We start from the raw sequence: 13,356 nt of genomic DNA on the forward strand, positions 1-13,356 counted from the left end.
TCTCTTCCCCTCTTTCGCCCTCCGGTAAAAGGAAAGGGGGGGGCGAATCCTACTAGGAGCCCAAGTAGGATTCCTCCTACTTGGGCGCGCCTAGGGCTGGCTCCCTCCCCCTCCCTCCTTTATATACGTGGGGGGAGGCGCCTAGAATACACATCAATTGTTCCTAGCTATCGTGGAATTATCACGTCAGATGTCCTAGTGTGAGGACTTAGTCGTGGAGCCATCGCAGCGAGATTAGCTTAAAGGGGTTAAACTGGACAAAGGACACGGGGAGTTTATACTGGTTTGGCCCCTTGCGGTGAAGGTAAAAGCTTACGATCCAGTTGTGGTGGAATTGATGGGGTCTCGATGATCAAGGAGCGGATCCGCTTTACCTAGATCTCGAGTTGTTGTTTCTTGTCCCTGAACCACCGTCGGGTCGTCCCTTTATATACACAGGTTGACGCCCGGCGGTTTACAGAATCCCGACGCCGGCTCATACACGTGTCCGGCTCGGTTTCTACCTTTTCCTAACTTACAACACAAGTTACATATTACATGGCGGTTTATGTCTACGGGCTCTAATCCGCCTTTGGGCCTTGGGCCTTTAGATCTCAATAGTAAAGCGCCATATTCCTTGTCTTCATGGGCTTCAATGCAGATGACTCCTTATGAGTATAACCCGGCCCCTCCTGGGCAGTTTATACTCAGTAGTTATATCCCCAACATTACGCCCCAGATTGATTTGAACATGTTCATGTCAATCTTCAATACTTAGGAAATTTTCTTCTTAAACATCTTCATGTGAACCTTGTAAACCGCCATGACGTCATCTTCATGTGAATCTTGTAAACCGTCGTGATGTCATCTTCCAAGATTGTAATAAACCGCCATGACATCACTTGCTTATTAAAACCGTATATCCTTCCCTTTAGTTAATAAACCTCCGAAAATCGAGGCGACGGCTCTGTCACATATCCATTTTTGTTTATGTTCCTCGATTCCCGCGCATGTCGCTTATCCCTTCGTCTTATAAATAGGGCCGAGGGTCCTTTTCCTTTTCTCCTCTTGCCTCTTCGTCTTTCTTCCACCTCGCATCGCCGCAGTGCTCGAGCACAGCCGCCGCCGTCGATCTTCGCCTCTGCCCTAACAACGGCCGCTGCATCAACCTGAACGCACCAGAAAAATGCGGCGCCTCTCCGCTACTCCTTCAATCTCAGTAAGTCTTCTTCCTCTTCACCTCAGATCTACCATTAGGGTTTCGGTGTTCTTCGGTGTTCGTCGGTGTTCATTGCTGCACTTTGCCGCCAGATGAGAACTTGATAAAACTTGATATTCTCCCTGTGCAGCCGTAGTTATAATCCATTTTTCCTCACCACAGCATCTCTTTGTATAAAAAATCTCAATTGAATCTGATGAACTGCTTAAGCACCTGCATCTTAGGTCTGAATATATCTTGATTTGCTGACACGCTGCAGATCTGAAATTATCCTATCAATCTGTGAAACTTGTTTCTCATCACTTCAGATTTGTACTTTCCACACTAGTATAGGCGGTTTAACTTTTAGAAAATGATAACCCGCCAGGTACCAGTAGCCCTCTCTTAAACCGTCGATTTACCTTTAAAGTCAGAATCCAGTTTAACATGTACATATGTTTCAATGTATTCTCCCTTCGTCCTTGCGTCGGTTTATACGTGTCAATCATGAATCTTAAACCAGCATTGATCCTCTTTTCTAGCTTGTCGTTGAAATGGCCAAACAGTTTTATGCTTGCAACTGGGTCCCTTCCCGAGTTACTGAAGAATAGTTAGATGGGTTTGTTGCCACTGGCGTTTTAGCGAAGAAAGAAGTCATACACTGGAGAGTCCCCGGTCCAGAAAACCCTCCTGAGCCCAATGATGGAGAGGTGATTGTTTTTGCTGGTCATCTGGGCCGAGGGTTTAGCCCTCCCAGATCAAAATTCTTTCGTGACGTGCTTGCTAGCTTCCAGATCCGCCCTCAAGATATTGGACCGAATTCTGTGTCCAATATTTGCAATTGGCAAGTATTTTGCGAGGCCTATCTGCAAGAAGAACCAACCGTTGAGTTTTTTCAGGACTTCTTTTACTTAAACCGTTGTACCGAGTTTACAGACGGGCCCAACATTGAACTTGGCGGCGTTTCAATCCAGAAGAGGAAAGATGTCAATTTCCCTCACGCCAAGCATCATAGCCACCCCAAGGATTGGAATCAAACTTGGTTTTATTACCGAAACATAGCTCCAGACGACGAAAATCCTCTGTCGGGCACACCAGCTTACCAATAAACATCCAGTCCCTCAACGACTTACCACAAAGGAACAAGCTAGTTATGCACCCTAGCTTGCAAAGCTCAGAGCTTTTGTTGCAAACGGATTAACAGGCATTGACTTCGTTCGATGCTGGGTTTCTTGGAGCATTATGCCTTTAAGTCGGCGTCCCGGTTTAATGTGCGAGTACACAGGGGATTTGAAAGACCCTCAGCGTCATATTGACATCCAGCTCACTGATGATGAAGTCACCGAATCTGTTAAGAAAATGCTTGATGAACCAGTGGCCGTATGCAGCAAAGTAGGGCTCAGTCCCTTCTGTACCTCCAACAAACCGCCAACTGTAATAATTTGCATCACTCTTTTTAATCCGTCCTCCTGTAAACATTCTATTATAACCTTTGCTAATCTTCGCAGGGCGATGATCCATTTTGGAAGCGAAAACCGCAGGATAAACTGGCGAAGCCGCAGGATAAACCGGTGAGAGTGCCTCGTGTCAAGACCAAAGTTACAAAGAAACCTGCGAGGAAGAGAACCACTGAGTCCCCTGAGCTGCCAAATGAAGAAGAACTTGATAATCTGGACTTAGAGGTAGACCTCGACTCTCTTAGTTCTTTTTTCATACACCTCATTGACAATGATCATTATCAGGATGATGCGGAGGCTAGCCGTGCTGGCGAGGTAGAGGTAATCATTCTTTCTTCTGACTCAAATCCTGTGCCAATACCAAAAATTTGTCGAGCAGTCCGGAAAGTAAAATTTTCACGCCCTCTTGCTTATTCGGATCCACACTTTCTTTTGAAGACACAACAGCATGAAGCTTGCCGCACAACTCGGCATAGCGGCCAAGTGGTGACCTCCTCCGGTTTACCGAACTCTCCGGTTCGTAAACGCCGTCAAGAGGTTTCTTATACTCCTGACACACTTTATCCTAAAGCGGGTTACTTCCGATATCCTCTTAATCCGTCTGACTCAAATTATCAGGGAACCTCCCATTCATCATCCGGCGAGTCATCAGCCACACAACTCCCTCCTCTCAAAATTGTTCCTGGGTAAGCATATTACACTTAACCCTTTATGCCTTGTATTTTTTTATTATACTAACTTTTGTCCTGTACTTTCCAGTGCCAAAGCCTGACTGTAGGACCTTGAAGTATGTCTAGAGGGGGGGTGATTAGACTACTTGACCAATAAAAACTTAACCTTTTCCCAATTTTAGAGTTTGGCAGATTTTAGCTACTTTAGGACAAGTCAAGCAATCATCACACTATTCAAGCAAGCATGCAAAGAGTATATAGGCAGCGGAAATTAAAGCATGCAACTTGCAAGAAAGTAAAGGGAAGGGTTTGGAGGATTCAAAGCAATTGGAGACACGGATGTTTTTGGCGTGGTTCCGATAGGTGGTGCTATCGTACATCCACGTTGATGGAGACTTCAACCCACGAAGGGTAACGGTTGCGCGAGTCCACGAAGGGCTCCACCCACGAAGGGTCCACGAAGAAGCAACCTTGTCTATCCCACCATGGTCGTCGCCCACGAAGGACTTGCCTCACTAGCGGTAGATCTTCACGAAGTAGGCGATCTCCTTTCCCTTACAAACTCCTTGGTTCAACTCCACAATCTTGTCGGAGGCTCCCAAGTGACACATAGCCAATCTAGGAGACACCACTCTCCAAGAAGTAACAAATGGTGCGTTGATGATGAACTCCTTGCTCTTGTGCTTCAAATGATAGTCTCCCCAACACTCAACTCTCTCTCATAGGTTTTGGATCTGGTGGAAAGAAGATTTGAGTGGAAAGCAACTTGGGGAAGTCTAGAGATCAAGATTCATATGGTAGGAATGGAATATCTTGGTCTCAACACATGAGTAGGTGGTTCTCTCTCAGAAATGGTAAGTTGGAAGTGTAGGTTCGTTCTGATGGCTCTCTCCACGAATGAAGAGGAGGTGGAGGGGTATATATAGCCTCCACACAAAATCTAACCGTTACACACAATTTACCAAACTCGGTGGGACCGATTCAACAGACTCGGTCGGACCGATTTAGTAAACCTAGTGGCCGTTAGTGATTTTCAGTGGGACTGACATGCATCTCAGTGAGACCGATTCGGTTAGGGTTAGGGCATAACGTAATCTTGGTAAGACCGATTACACAAACTCGGTGAGACCGATTTGGTAATAAGCTTTCCAGAGAGTTGGTCAGGTAAACTCGATGGGACCAATTTGCTCTTTTCGGTGAGACCGAAATGTTACAAAAAGGAAACAGAGAGTTTACATTGCAATCTCGGTCGGACCGATTGCTCACTTCGGTTAGACCGAAACGTTACGAAGGGAAACAGAGAGATTACAATCCCATCTTGGTGAGACCGAGATCCCTATCGGTAAGACCGATATGCTTAGGGTTTGTGGCAGTGGCTATGAGTTTTGGAATCAGTGGCGCCGGATAGGAAGAATCGTTGTGACCGATTTTAGCTTTGGGTTTAGGTCATTTGTGGATGTGGGAAAGTAGCTGAGGGTTTTGGAGCATATCACTAAGCACATTAAGCAAGAGGCTCATTAAGCAACACCTCATCCCTCCTTGATAGTATTGGCTTTTCCTATAGACTCAATGTGATCTTGGATCACTAAAATATAAAATGAAGAGTCTTGAGCTTTTGAGCTTGAGCCAATCCTTTGTCCTTAGTATTTTGAGGGATCCACTTTCATCATCCATGCCATGCCATTCATTGAGCTTTCCTGAAATAATAGTCTTGGAATAGCATTAGCTCAATGAGCTATATGTTGTTATGAATTACCAAAACCACCTAGGGATAGTTGCACTTTCACTGACTTAGCAAGAAGGCCAACTTGAATAAACCGACCGATGATAACCTGACCACTGAACCGGAGAAGACCTCATAGGCTTTTGATTCGAATGCTGATACTATCCTGGATGATCCGGTACCTCAGGCTCAGGACACTTTTATTGAACCGGGAGAGATAAATCCGATGAGCCAGTCTGTTGATCCGCCAAGCCCATCCGCTGATCCACCAAGCCCAGCAAGAACAACTGCTAAATTGCCAAGCCCAACCAAAACTATTGATGGCACCACAGATGATGTTGTGATTACCGGTTTTGGTCATACTGCTCCTGGCAACCCTGTCGCTTTATCAAAGCATAGTGCCAAGGAAGAGTTTTCTGCTATGGACAAGAGCAAGTGGAAAACAGATTTATCAAGCTATGCCCACCTCAATGCTCAGGACATCCATTCTGGATATTTAAACCGCCTGTACACAAGCCGCGACTATGAAGCCGGTTTAGTAGGCCTGATGAAAGAGCGATATGAGGTAAATATCCATTACTTTGCACAAGTTCTTTTTCCTTAGAGCCGGCTTCAATTATCAACTCCAGTAGCCCCCAAGGGCCGGTTCATAATATGGATGTGAACCGGGACTTGTAGTAGAATAATATTGAATTTTGCTTGCGTAGCCCCCATGTACCGGTTTATACCTTTAGAATGAACCAGTACATCTTCTGTCATGCAGTTTCCAAAATTTCTGATAATCATCAATATAATCCGGTTTATTGAGAAAAACCCCATAACTTTGAATTGATCCGATATGCATTAGCCCCCAAGTGCCAAGTGTATAACTTGTTATGTGCTTGGGACTTCAAAGATGTATTACCAACTCATTAATTGTCTCTTTCAGGCTGATCTGACCAAAAAGGAATCTCAAATCGCCGACCTTCAGGAAAATATCAAGTCCCAGCAAGAAGAAACCTCCAAGGCTAAAGAAGAGTTGACCGGTGCTTTAACAGCCATGGAACAATTGAAGGATGGCTTTAAGGGTGAGCGGGCAAAATGGGAAACTGAAAAAGCAACATTTCTAAAGCGGGCGGAAGATGCTGAAGCAACCCTTAACCCGGTAACAGAAGAATTGACCGGCTTGAAGCAGCAGATCAATGCTATGACCTCTGCTATCTTCGGTAAAAACCTCTTCATAAGTTTTAAATAAGTACCACTCATGAAACTGCCGGTTTAATAATACTTTGAGCTTTGTAGGTAGCCGTGTTACTCATCTTGGCTCAGACATGCGCAAAAAACTAAAGGCTGCCTATACATTGATAGAGCAGTTATATACCGGCGCTCAACGGGTCATCTGCACAGCTTCATATAATAAACCTGAAGGAAATATGCCCTAGAGGCAATAATAAAGTTATTATTTATTTCCTTATATCATGATAAATGTTTATTATTCATGCTAGAATTGTATTAACCGGAAACATAATACATGTGTGAATACATAGACAAACATAGTGTCACTAGTATGCCTCTACTTGACTAGCTCGTTGATCAAAGATGGTTGTGTTTCCTAACCATGGACATGAGTTGTCATTTGATTAACGGGATCACATCATTAGGAGAATGATGTGATTGACTTGACCCATTTCGTTATCTTAGCATTGATCATTTAGTATGTTGCTATTGCTTTCTTCATGACTTATACATGTTCCTACAACTATGAGATTATGCAACTCCCGTTTACCGGAGGAACACTTTGTGTGCTACCAAACGTCACAACGTAACTAGGTGATTATAAAGGAGCTCTATAGGTGTCTCCGAAGGTACATGTTGAGTTGGCGTATTTCAAGATTAGGATTTGTCACTCCGATTTTGGAGAGGTATCTCTGGGCCCTCTCGGTAATGCACATCACTATAAGCCTTGCAAGCAATGTAGCTAATGAGTTAGTTATGAAATGATGAATTATGTAAAGAGTAAAGAGACTTGTCGTTTACGAGATTGAACTAGGTATTGAGATACCGATGATCGAATCTCGGGCAAGTAACGTACCGATGACAAAGAGAACAACGTATGTTGTTATGCGGTTTGACCGATAAAGATCTTCACAGAATATGTAGGAGCCAATATGAGCATCCAGGTTCCGCTATTGGTTATTGACCGGAGACGTGTCTCGGTCATGTCTACATAGTTCTCGAACCCGTAGGGTCCACACGCTTAAAGTTAGATGACGATTATATTATGAGTTTATGTGTTTTGATGTACCGAAGATAGTTCAGAGTCCTGGATGTGATCACGGACATGACGAGGAGTCTCGAAATGGTCGAGACATGAAGATTGATATATTGACGACTATATTCGGACACCGGAATGGTTCCGGGGGTTATCGGATGTATACCAGAGTACTGGGGGGTTACCGGAACCCCCCGGGGGGTTAATGGGCCTCATGGGCCCAAAGTGGAGCAGAGGAGGGGCGGCCAGGGCAGGCCGCGCGCCCCCTCCCCCTCTAGTCTGAATAGGACAAGCAGGGGGCGGCGCCCCCCTTTCCTTCCTCCTCTCTCCCCTTCCCTCCCCTCTCCTACTTGGACAAGGAAAGGAGGGAGTCCTACTCCCGGTGGGAGTATGACTCCTCCCTGGCGCGCCCTCCCCTGGCCGGCCGCCCCCTCCCCCTTGGTCCTTTATATACGGGGGCAGGAGGGCACCTCTAGACACAACAATTGATCCTTGAGATCTATTAGCCGTGTGCGGTGCCCCCTCCACCATATTCCACCTCGATAATATCGTAGCGGTGCTTAGGCGAAGCTCTGCGTCGGTAGAACATCATCATCGTCACCATGCTGCCATGCTGACGGAACTCTCCCTCGAAGCTCGGCTGGATCGGAGTTCGAGGGACGTCATCGAGCTGAACGTGTGCTGAACTCGGAGGTGCCGTGCGTTCGGTACTTGATCGATCGGATCGTGAAGACGTACGACTACATCAACCGCGTTGTGCTAACGCTTTCGCTTATGGTCTACGAGGGTACGTGGACACACTCTCCCCTCTCGTTTCTATGCATCACCATGATCTTGCGTGTGCGTAGGAATTTTTTTGAAATTACTATGTTCCCCAACAGTGGCATCCGAGCCTGGTTTTGTGCGTAGATGTTATATGCACGAGTAAAACACAAGTGAGTTGTGGGAGATACAAGTCATACTACTTACCAGCATGTCATACTTTGTTTCGGCGGTATTGTTGGATGAAGCGGCCCGGACCGACATTACGCGTACGCTTACGCGAGACTGGTTCTACCGACGTGCTTTGCACATAGGTGGCTGGCGGGTGTCAGTTTCTCCAACTTTAGTTGAACCGAGTGTGGCTACGCCCGGTCCTTGAGAAGGTTAAAACAACACTAACTTGACGAACTATCATTGTGGTTTTGATGCATAGGTAAGAACGGTTCTTGCTCAGCCCGTAGCAGCCACGTAAAACATGCAACAACAAAGTAGAGGACTTCTAACTTGTTTTTGCAGGGCATGTTGTCATGTGATATGGTAAAGACGTGATGCTATATTTTATTGTATGAGATGATCATGTTTTGTAACCGAGTTATCGGCAACTGGCAGGAGCCATATGGTTGTCGCTTTATTGTATGCAATGCAATCGCCCTGTAATCGCTTTACTTTATCACTAAGTGGTAGCGATAGTCGTAGAAGCAATAGGTGGCGAAACGACAACGATGCTACGATGGAGATCAAGGTGTCGCGCCGGTGACGATGGTGATCATGATGGTGCTTCAGAGATGGAGATCACAAGCACAAGATGATGATGGCCATATCATATCACTTATATTGATTGCATGTGATGTTTATCCTTTTATGCATCTTATTTTGCTTTGATTGACGATAGATTATAAGATGATCTCTCACTAAATTTCAAGGTATAAGTGTTCTCCCTAAGTATGCACCATTGCGAAAGTTCTTCGTGCTGAGACACCACGTGATGATCGGGTGTGATAGGCTCTACGTTCAAATACAACGGGTGCAAAACATTTGCACATGTGGAATACTCAGGTTAAACTTGACGAGCCTAGCATATACAGATATGGCCTTGGAACACTGAGACTGAAAGGTCGAGCATGAATCATATAGTAGATATGATCAACATAGTGATGTTCACCATTGAAAACTACTCCATCTCACGTGATGATCGGACATGGTTTAGTTGATTTGGATCACGTGATCGCTTAGATGATTAGAGGGATGTCTATCTAAGTGGGAGTTCTTAAGTAATATGATTAATTGAACTTAAATTTATCATGAACTTAGTACCCGATAGTATTTTGCTTGTCTATGTTTGTTGTAGATAGATGGCTCGTGTTATTGTTCCGTTGAATTTTAATGCGTTCCTTGAGAAAGCTAAGTTGAAAGATGATGGTAGCAATTACACAGACTGGGTCCGTAACTTGAGGATTATCCTCATTGTTGCACAGAAGAATTACGTCCTGGAAGCACCGCTGGGTGCCAGGCCTGCTGGAGATGCAACTGGCAACGTTAAGAATGTCTGGCAGAGCAAAACTGATGACTACTCGATAGTTCAGTGTGCCATGCTTTACAGCTTAGAACCGGGACTTCAACGACGTTTTGAATGTCATGGAGCATATGAGATGTTCCAGGAGTAGAAGTTAATATTTCAAGCAAATGCCCGGATTGAGAGATATGAAGTCTCCAGTAAGTTCTATAGCTGCAAGATGGAATAGAATAGTTCTGTCAGTGAATGTATACTCAAAATGTCTGGGTATAATAATCACTTGATTCAACTAGGAGTTAATCTTCCCGATGATAGTGTCATTGACAGAATTCTTCAATCACTGCCACCAAGCTACAAGAGCTTCGTGATGAACTATAATATGCAAGGGATGAACAAGTCTATTCCTGAGCTCTTCACAATGCTAAAAGCTGCGGAGGTAGAAATAAAAAAGGAGCATCAAAGTGTTGATGGTCAACAAGACCACCAGTTTCAAGCAAAAGGGTAAAGGGAAGAAGAAGGGGAACTTCAAAAAGAACGGCAAACAAGTTGCTGCTCAAGAGAAGAAACCCAAGTCTGGACCTAAGCCTGAGATTGAGTGCTTCTATTGCAAGCAGACTGGTCACTGGAAGCGGAACTGCCCCAAGTATTTGGCAGATAAGAAGGATGGCAAGGTGAACAAAGGTATATGTGATATACATGTTATTGATGTGTACCTCACTAATGCTCGCGGTAGCACCTGGGTATTTGATACTGGTTCTGTTGCTAATATTTGCAACTCAAAACAGGGACTACGGATTAAGCGAAGATTGGCTAAGGACGAGGTGACGATGCGCGTGGGAAATGGTTCCAAAGTCGATGTGATCGCGGTCGGCACGCTACCTCTACATCTACCTTCGGGATTAGTTTTAGACCTGAATAATTGTTATTTGGTGCCAGCGTTAAGCATGAACGTTATATCTGGATCTTGTTTGATGCGAGACGGTTATTCATTTAAATCAGAGAATAATGGTTGTTCTATTTATATGAGTAATATCTTTTATGGTCATGCACCCTTGAAGAGTGGTCTATTTTTATTGAATCTCAATAGTAGTGATACACATATTCATAATGTTGAAGCCAAAAGATGCAGAGTTGATAATGATAGTGCAACTTATTTGTGGCACTGCCGTTTGGGTCATATTGGTGTAAAGCGCATGAAGAAACTCCATACTGATGGACTTATGGAATCACTTGATTAGGAATCACTTGGTACTTGCGAACCATGCCTCATGGGCAAGATGACTAAAACGCCGTTCTCCGGAACTATGGAGCGAGCAACAGATTTGTTGGAAATCATACATACTGATGTATGTGGTCCAATGAACATTGAGGCTCGCGGCGGGTATCGTTATTTTCTCACCTTCACACATGATTTGAGCAGATATGGGTATATCTACTTAATGAAACATAAGTCTGAAACATTTGAAAAGTTCAAAGAATTTCAGAGTGAAGTGGAAAATCATCGTAACAAGAAAATAAAGTTTCTACGATCTGATTGTGGAGGAGAATATCTGAGTTACGAGTATGGTTTACATTTGAAAAAATGCGGAATAGTTTCGCAACTCACGCCACCCGGAACACCACAATGTAATGGTGTGTCCAAACATCGGAATCGTACTTTACTAGATATGGTGCGATCTTTGATGTCTCTTAATGATTTACCGCTATCATTTTGGGGTTATGCTTTAGAGATAGCCGCATTCACATTAAATAGAGCACCATCAAAATCCGTTGAGACGACGCCTTATGAACTATGGTTTGGCAAGAAACCAAAGTTGTCATTTCTTAAAGTTTGGGGCTGCGATGCTTATGTGAAAAAACTTCAACATGATAAGCTCGAACCCAAATCGGAGAAATGTGTCTTCATAGGATACCCAAAGGAGACTATTGGGTACACCTTCTATCACAGATCTAAAGGCAAGACTTTTGTTGCTAAATTTGGATCCTTTCTAGAGAAGGAGTTTCTCTCGAAAGAAGTGAGTGGGAGGAAAGTAGAACTTGATGAGGTAACTGTACCTTCTCCCTTATTGGAAAGTAGTTCATCACAGGAACCGGTTCCTGTGACAACTACACAAATTAGTGAGGAAGCTAATGATATTGATCATGAAACTTCAGATCAAGTTACTACCGAACCTCGTAGGTCAAACAGAGTAAGATCTGCACCAGAGTGGTACGGTAATCCTATTCTGGAGGTCATGTTACTTGACCATGGCGAACCTATGAACTATGAGGAAGCGATGATGAGCCCAGATTCCGCAAAATGGCTTGAGGCCATGAAATCTGAGATGGGATCCATGTATGAGAACAAAGTATAAACTTTGATTGACATGCCCGATGATCGGAAAGCCATCGAGAATAAATGGATCTTCAAGAAGAAGACTGACGCTGATGGTAATGTTGCTGTCTACAAAGCTCGACTTGTTGCAAAAGGTTTTTGACAAGTTCAAGGGGTTGACTACGATGAGACTTTCTCACCCATAGCGATGCTTAAGTCTGTCCGAATCATGTTAGCAATTGTCGCGTTTTATGATTATGAAATATGGCAAATGGATGTCAAAACTGCATTCCTGAATGGATTTCTAGAAGAAGAGTTGTATATGATGCAACCAGAAGGTTTTTTTTATCCAAAAGGTGCTAACAAAGTGTGCAAGCTCCAGCGATCCATTTATGGACTGGTGCAAGCCTCTCGGAGTTGGAATAAACGCTTTGATAGTGTGATCAAAGCATATGGTTTTATACAGACTTTTGGAGAATCCCGTATTTACAAGAAAGTGAGTGGGAGCTCTGTAGCATTTCTGATATTATATGTAGACGACATATTGTTGATTGGAAATGCTATAGAATTTCTAGATAGCATAAAAGGATACTTGAATAAAAGTTTTTCAATGAAAGACCTCGGTGAAGCTGCTTATATATTAAGCATCAAGATCTATAGAGATAGATCAAGACACTTAATTGGACTTTCACAAAGCACATACCTTGATAAAGTTTTGAAAAAATTTAAAATGGATCAAGCAAAGAAAGGGTTCTTGCCTGTGTTACAAGGTGTGAAGTTGAGTCAGACTCAATGCCCGACCACAACAGAAGATAGAGAGAAAATGAAAGATGTTCCCTATGCTTCAGGCATAGGCTCTATCATGTATGCAATGCTGTGTACCAGACCTGATGTATGCTTAGCAATAAGTTTAGCAGGGAGGTACCAAAGTAATCCAGGAGTGGATCACTGGACATCGGTCAAGAATATCCTGAAATACCTGAAAAGGACTAAGGATATGTTTCTCATTTATGGAGGTGACAAAGAGCTAGTCGTAAATGGTTACGTTGATGCAAGCTTTGACACTGATCCAGACGATTCTAAAGCGCAAATCGGATACGTGTTTATATTGAACGGTGGAGCTGTCAGTTGGTGAAGTTCTAAACAAAGCGTCGTGGCGGGATCTACATGTGAAGCGGAGTACATAGCTGCTTCGGAAGCAGCAAATGAAGGAGTCTGGATGAAGGAGTTCATATCCGATCTAGGTGTCATACCTAGTGCATCGGAACCAATGAAAATCTTTTGTGACAATACTGGTGCAATTTCCTTGGCAAAGGAATCCAGATTTCACAAGAGAACCAAGCACATCAAGAGACGCTTCAATTCCATCCGGGACCAAGTCCAGGTGGGAGACATAAAGATTTGCAAGATACATACAGATCTGAATGTTGCAGACCCGTTGACTAAGCCTCATCCACGAGCAAAACATTATCAGCACCAAGGCTCCAT

Source organism: Triticum dicoccoides, chromosome 3B (assembly GCF_002162155.2).
Source record: "Triticum dicoccoides isolate Atlit2015 ecotype Zavitan chromosome 3B, WEW_v2.0, whole genome shotgun sequence".
NCBI classification, from domain to species: Eukaryota; Viridiplantae; Streptophyta; class Magnoliopsida; order Poales; family Poaceae; genus Triticum; species Triticum dicoccoides.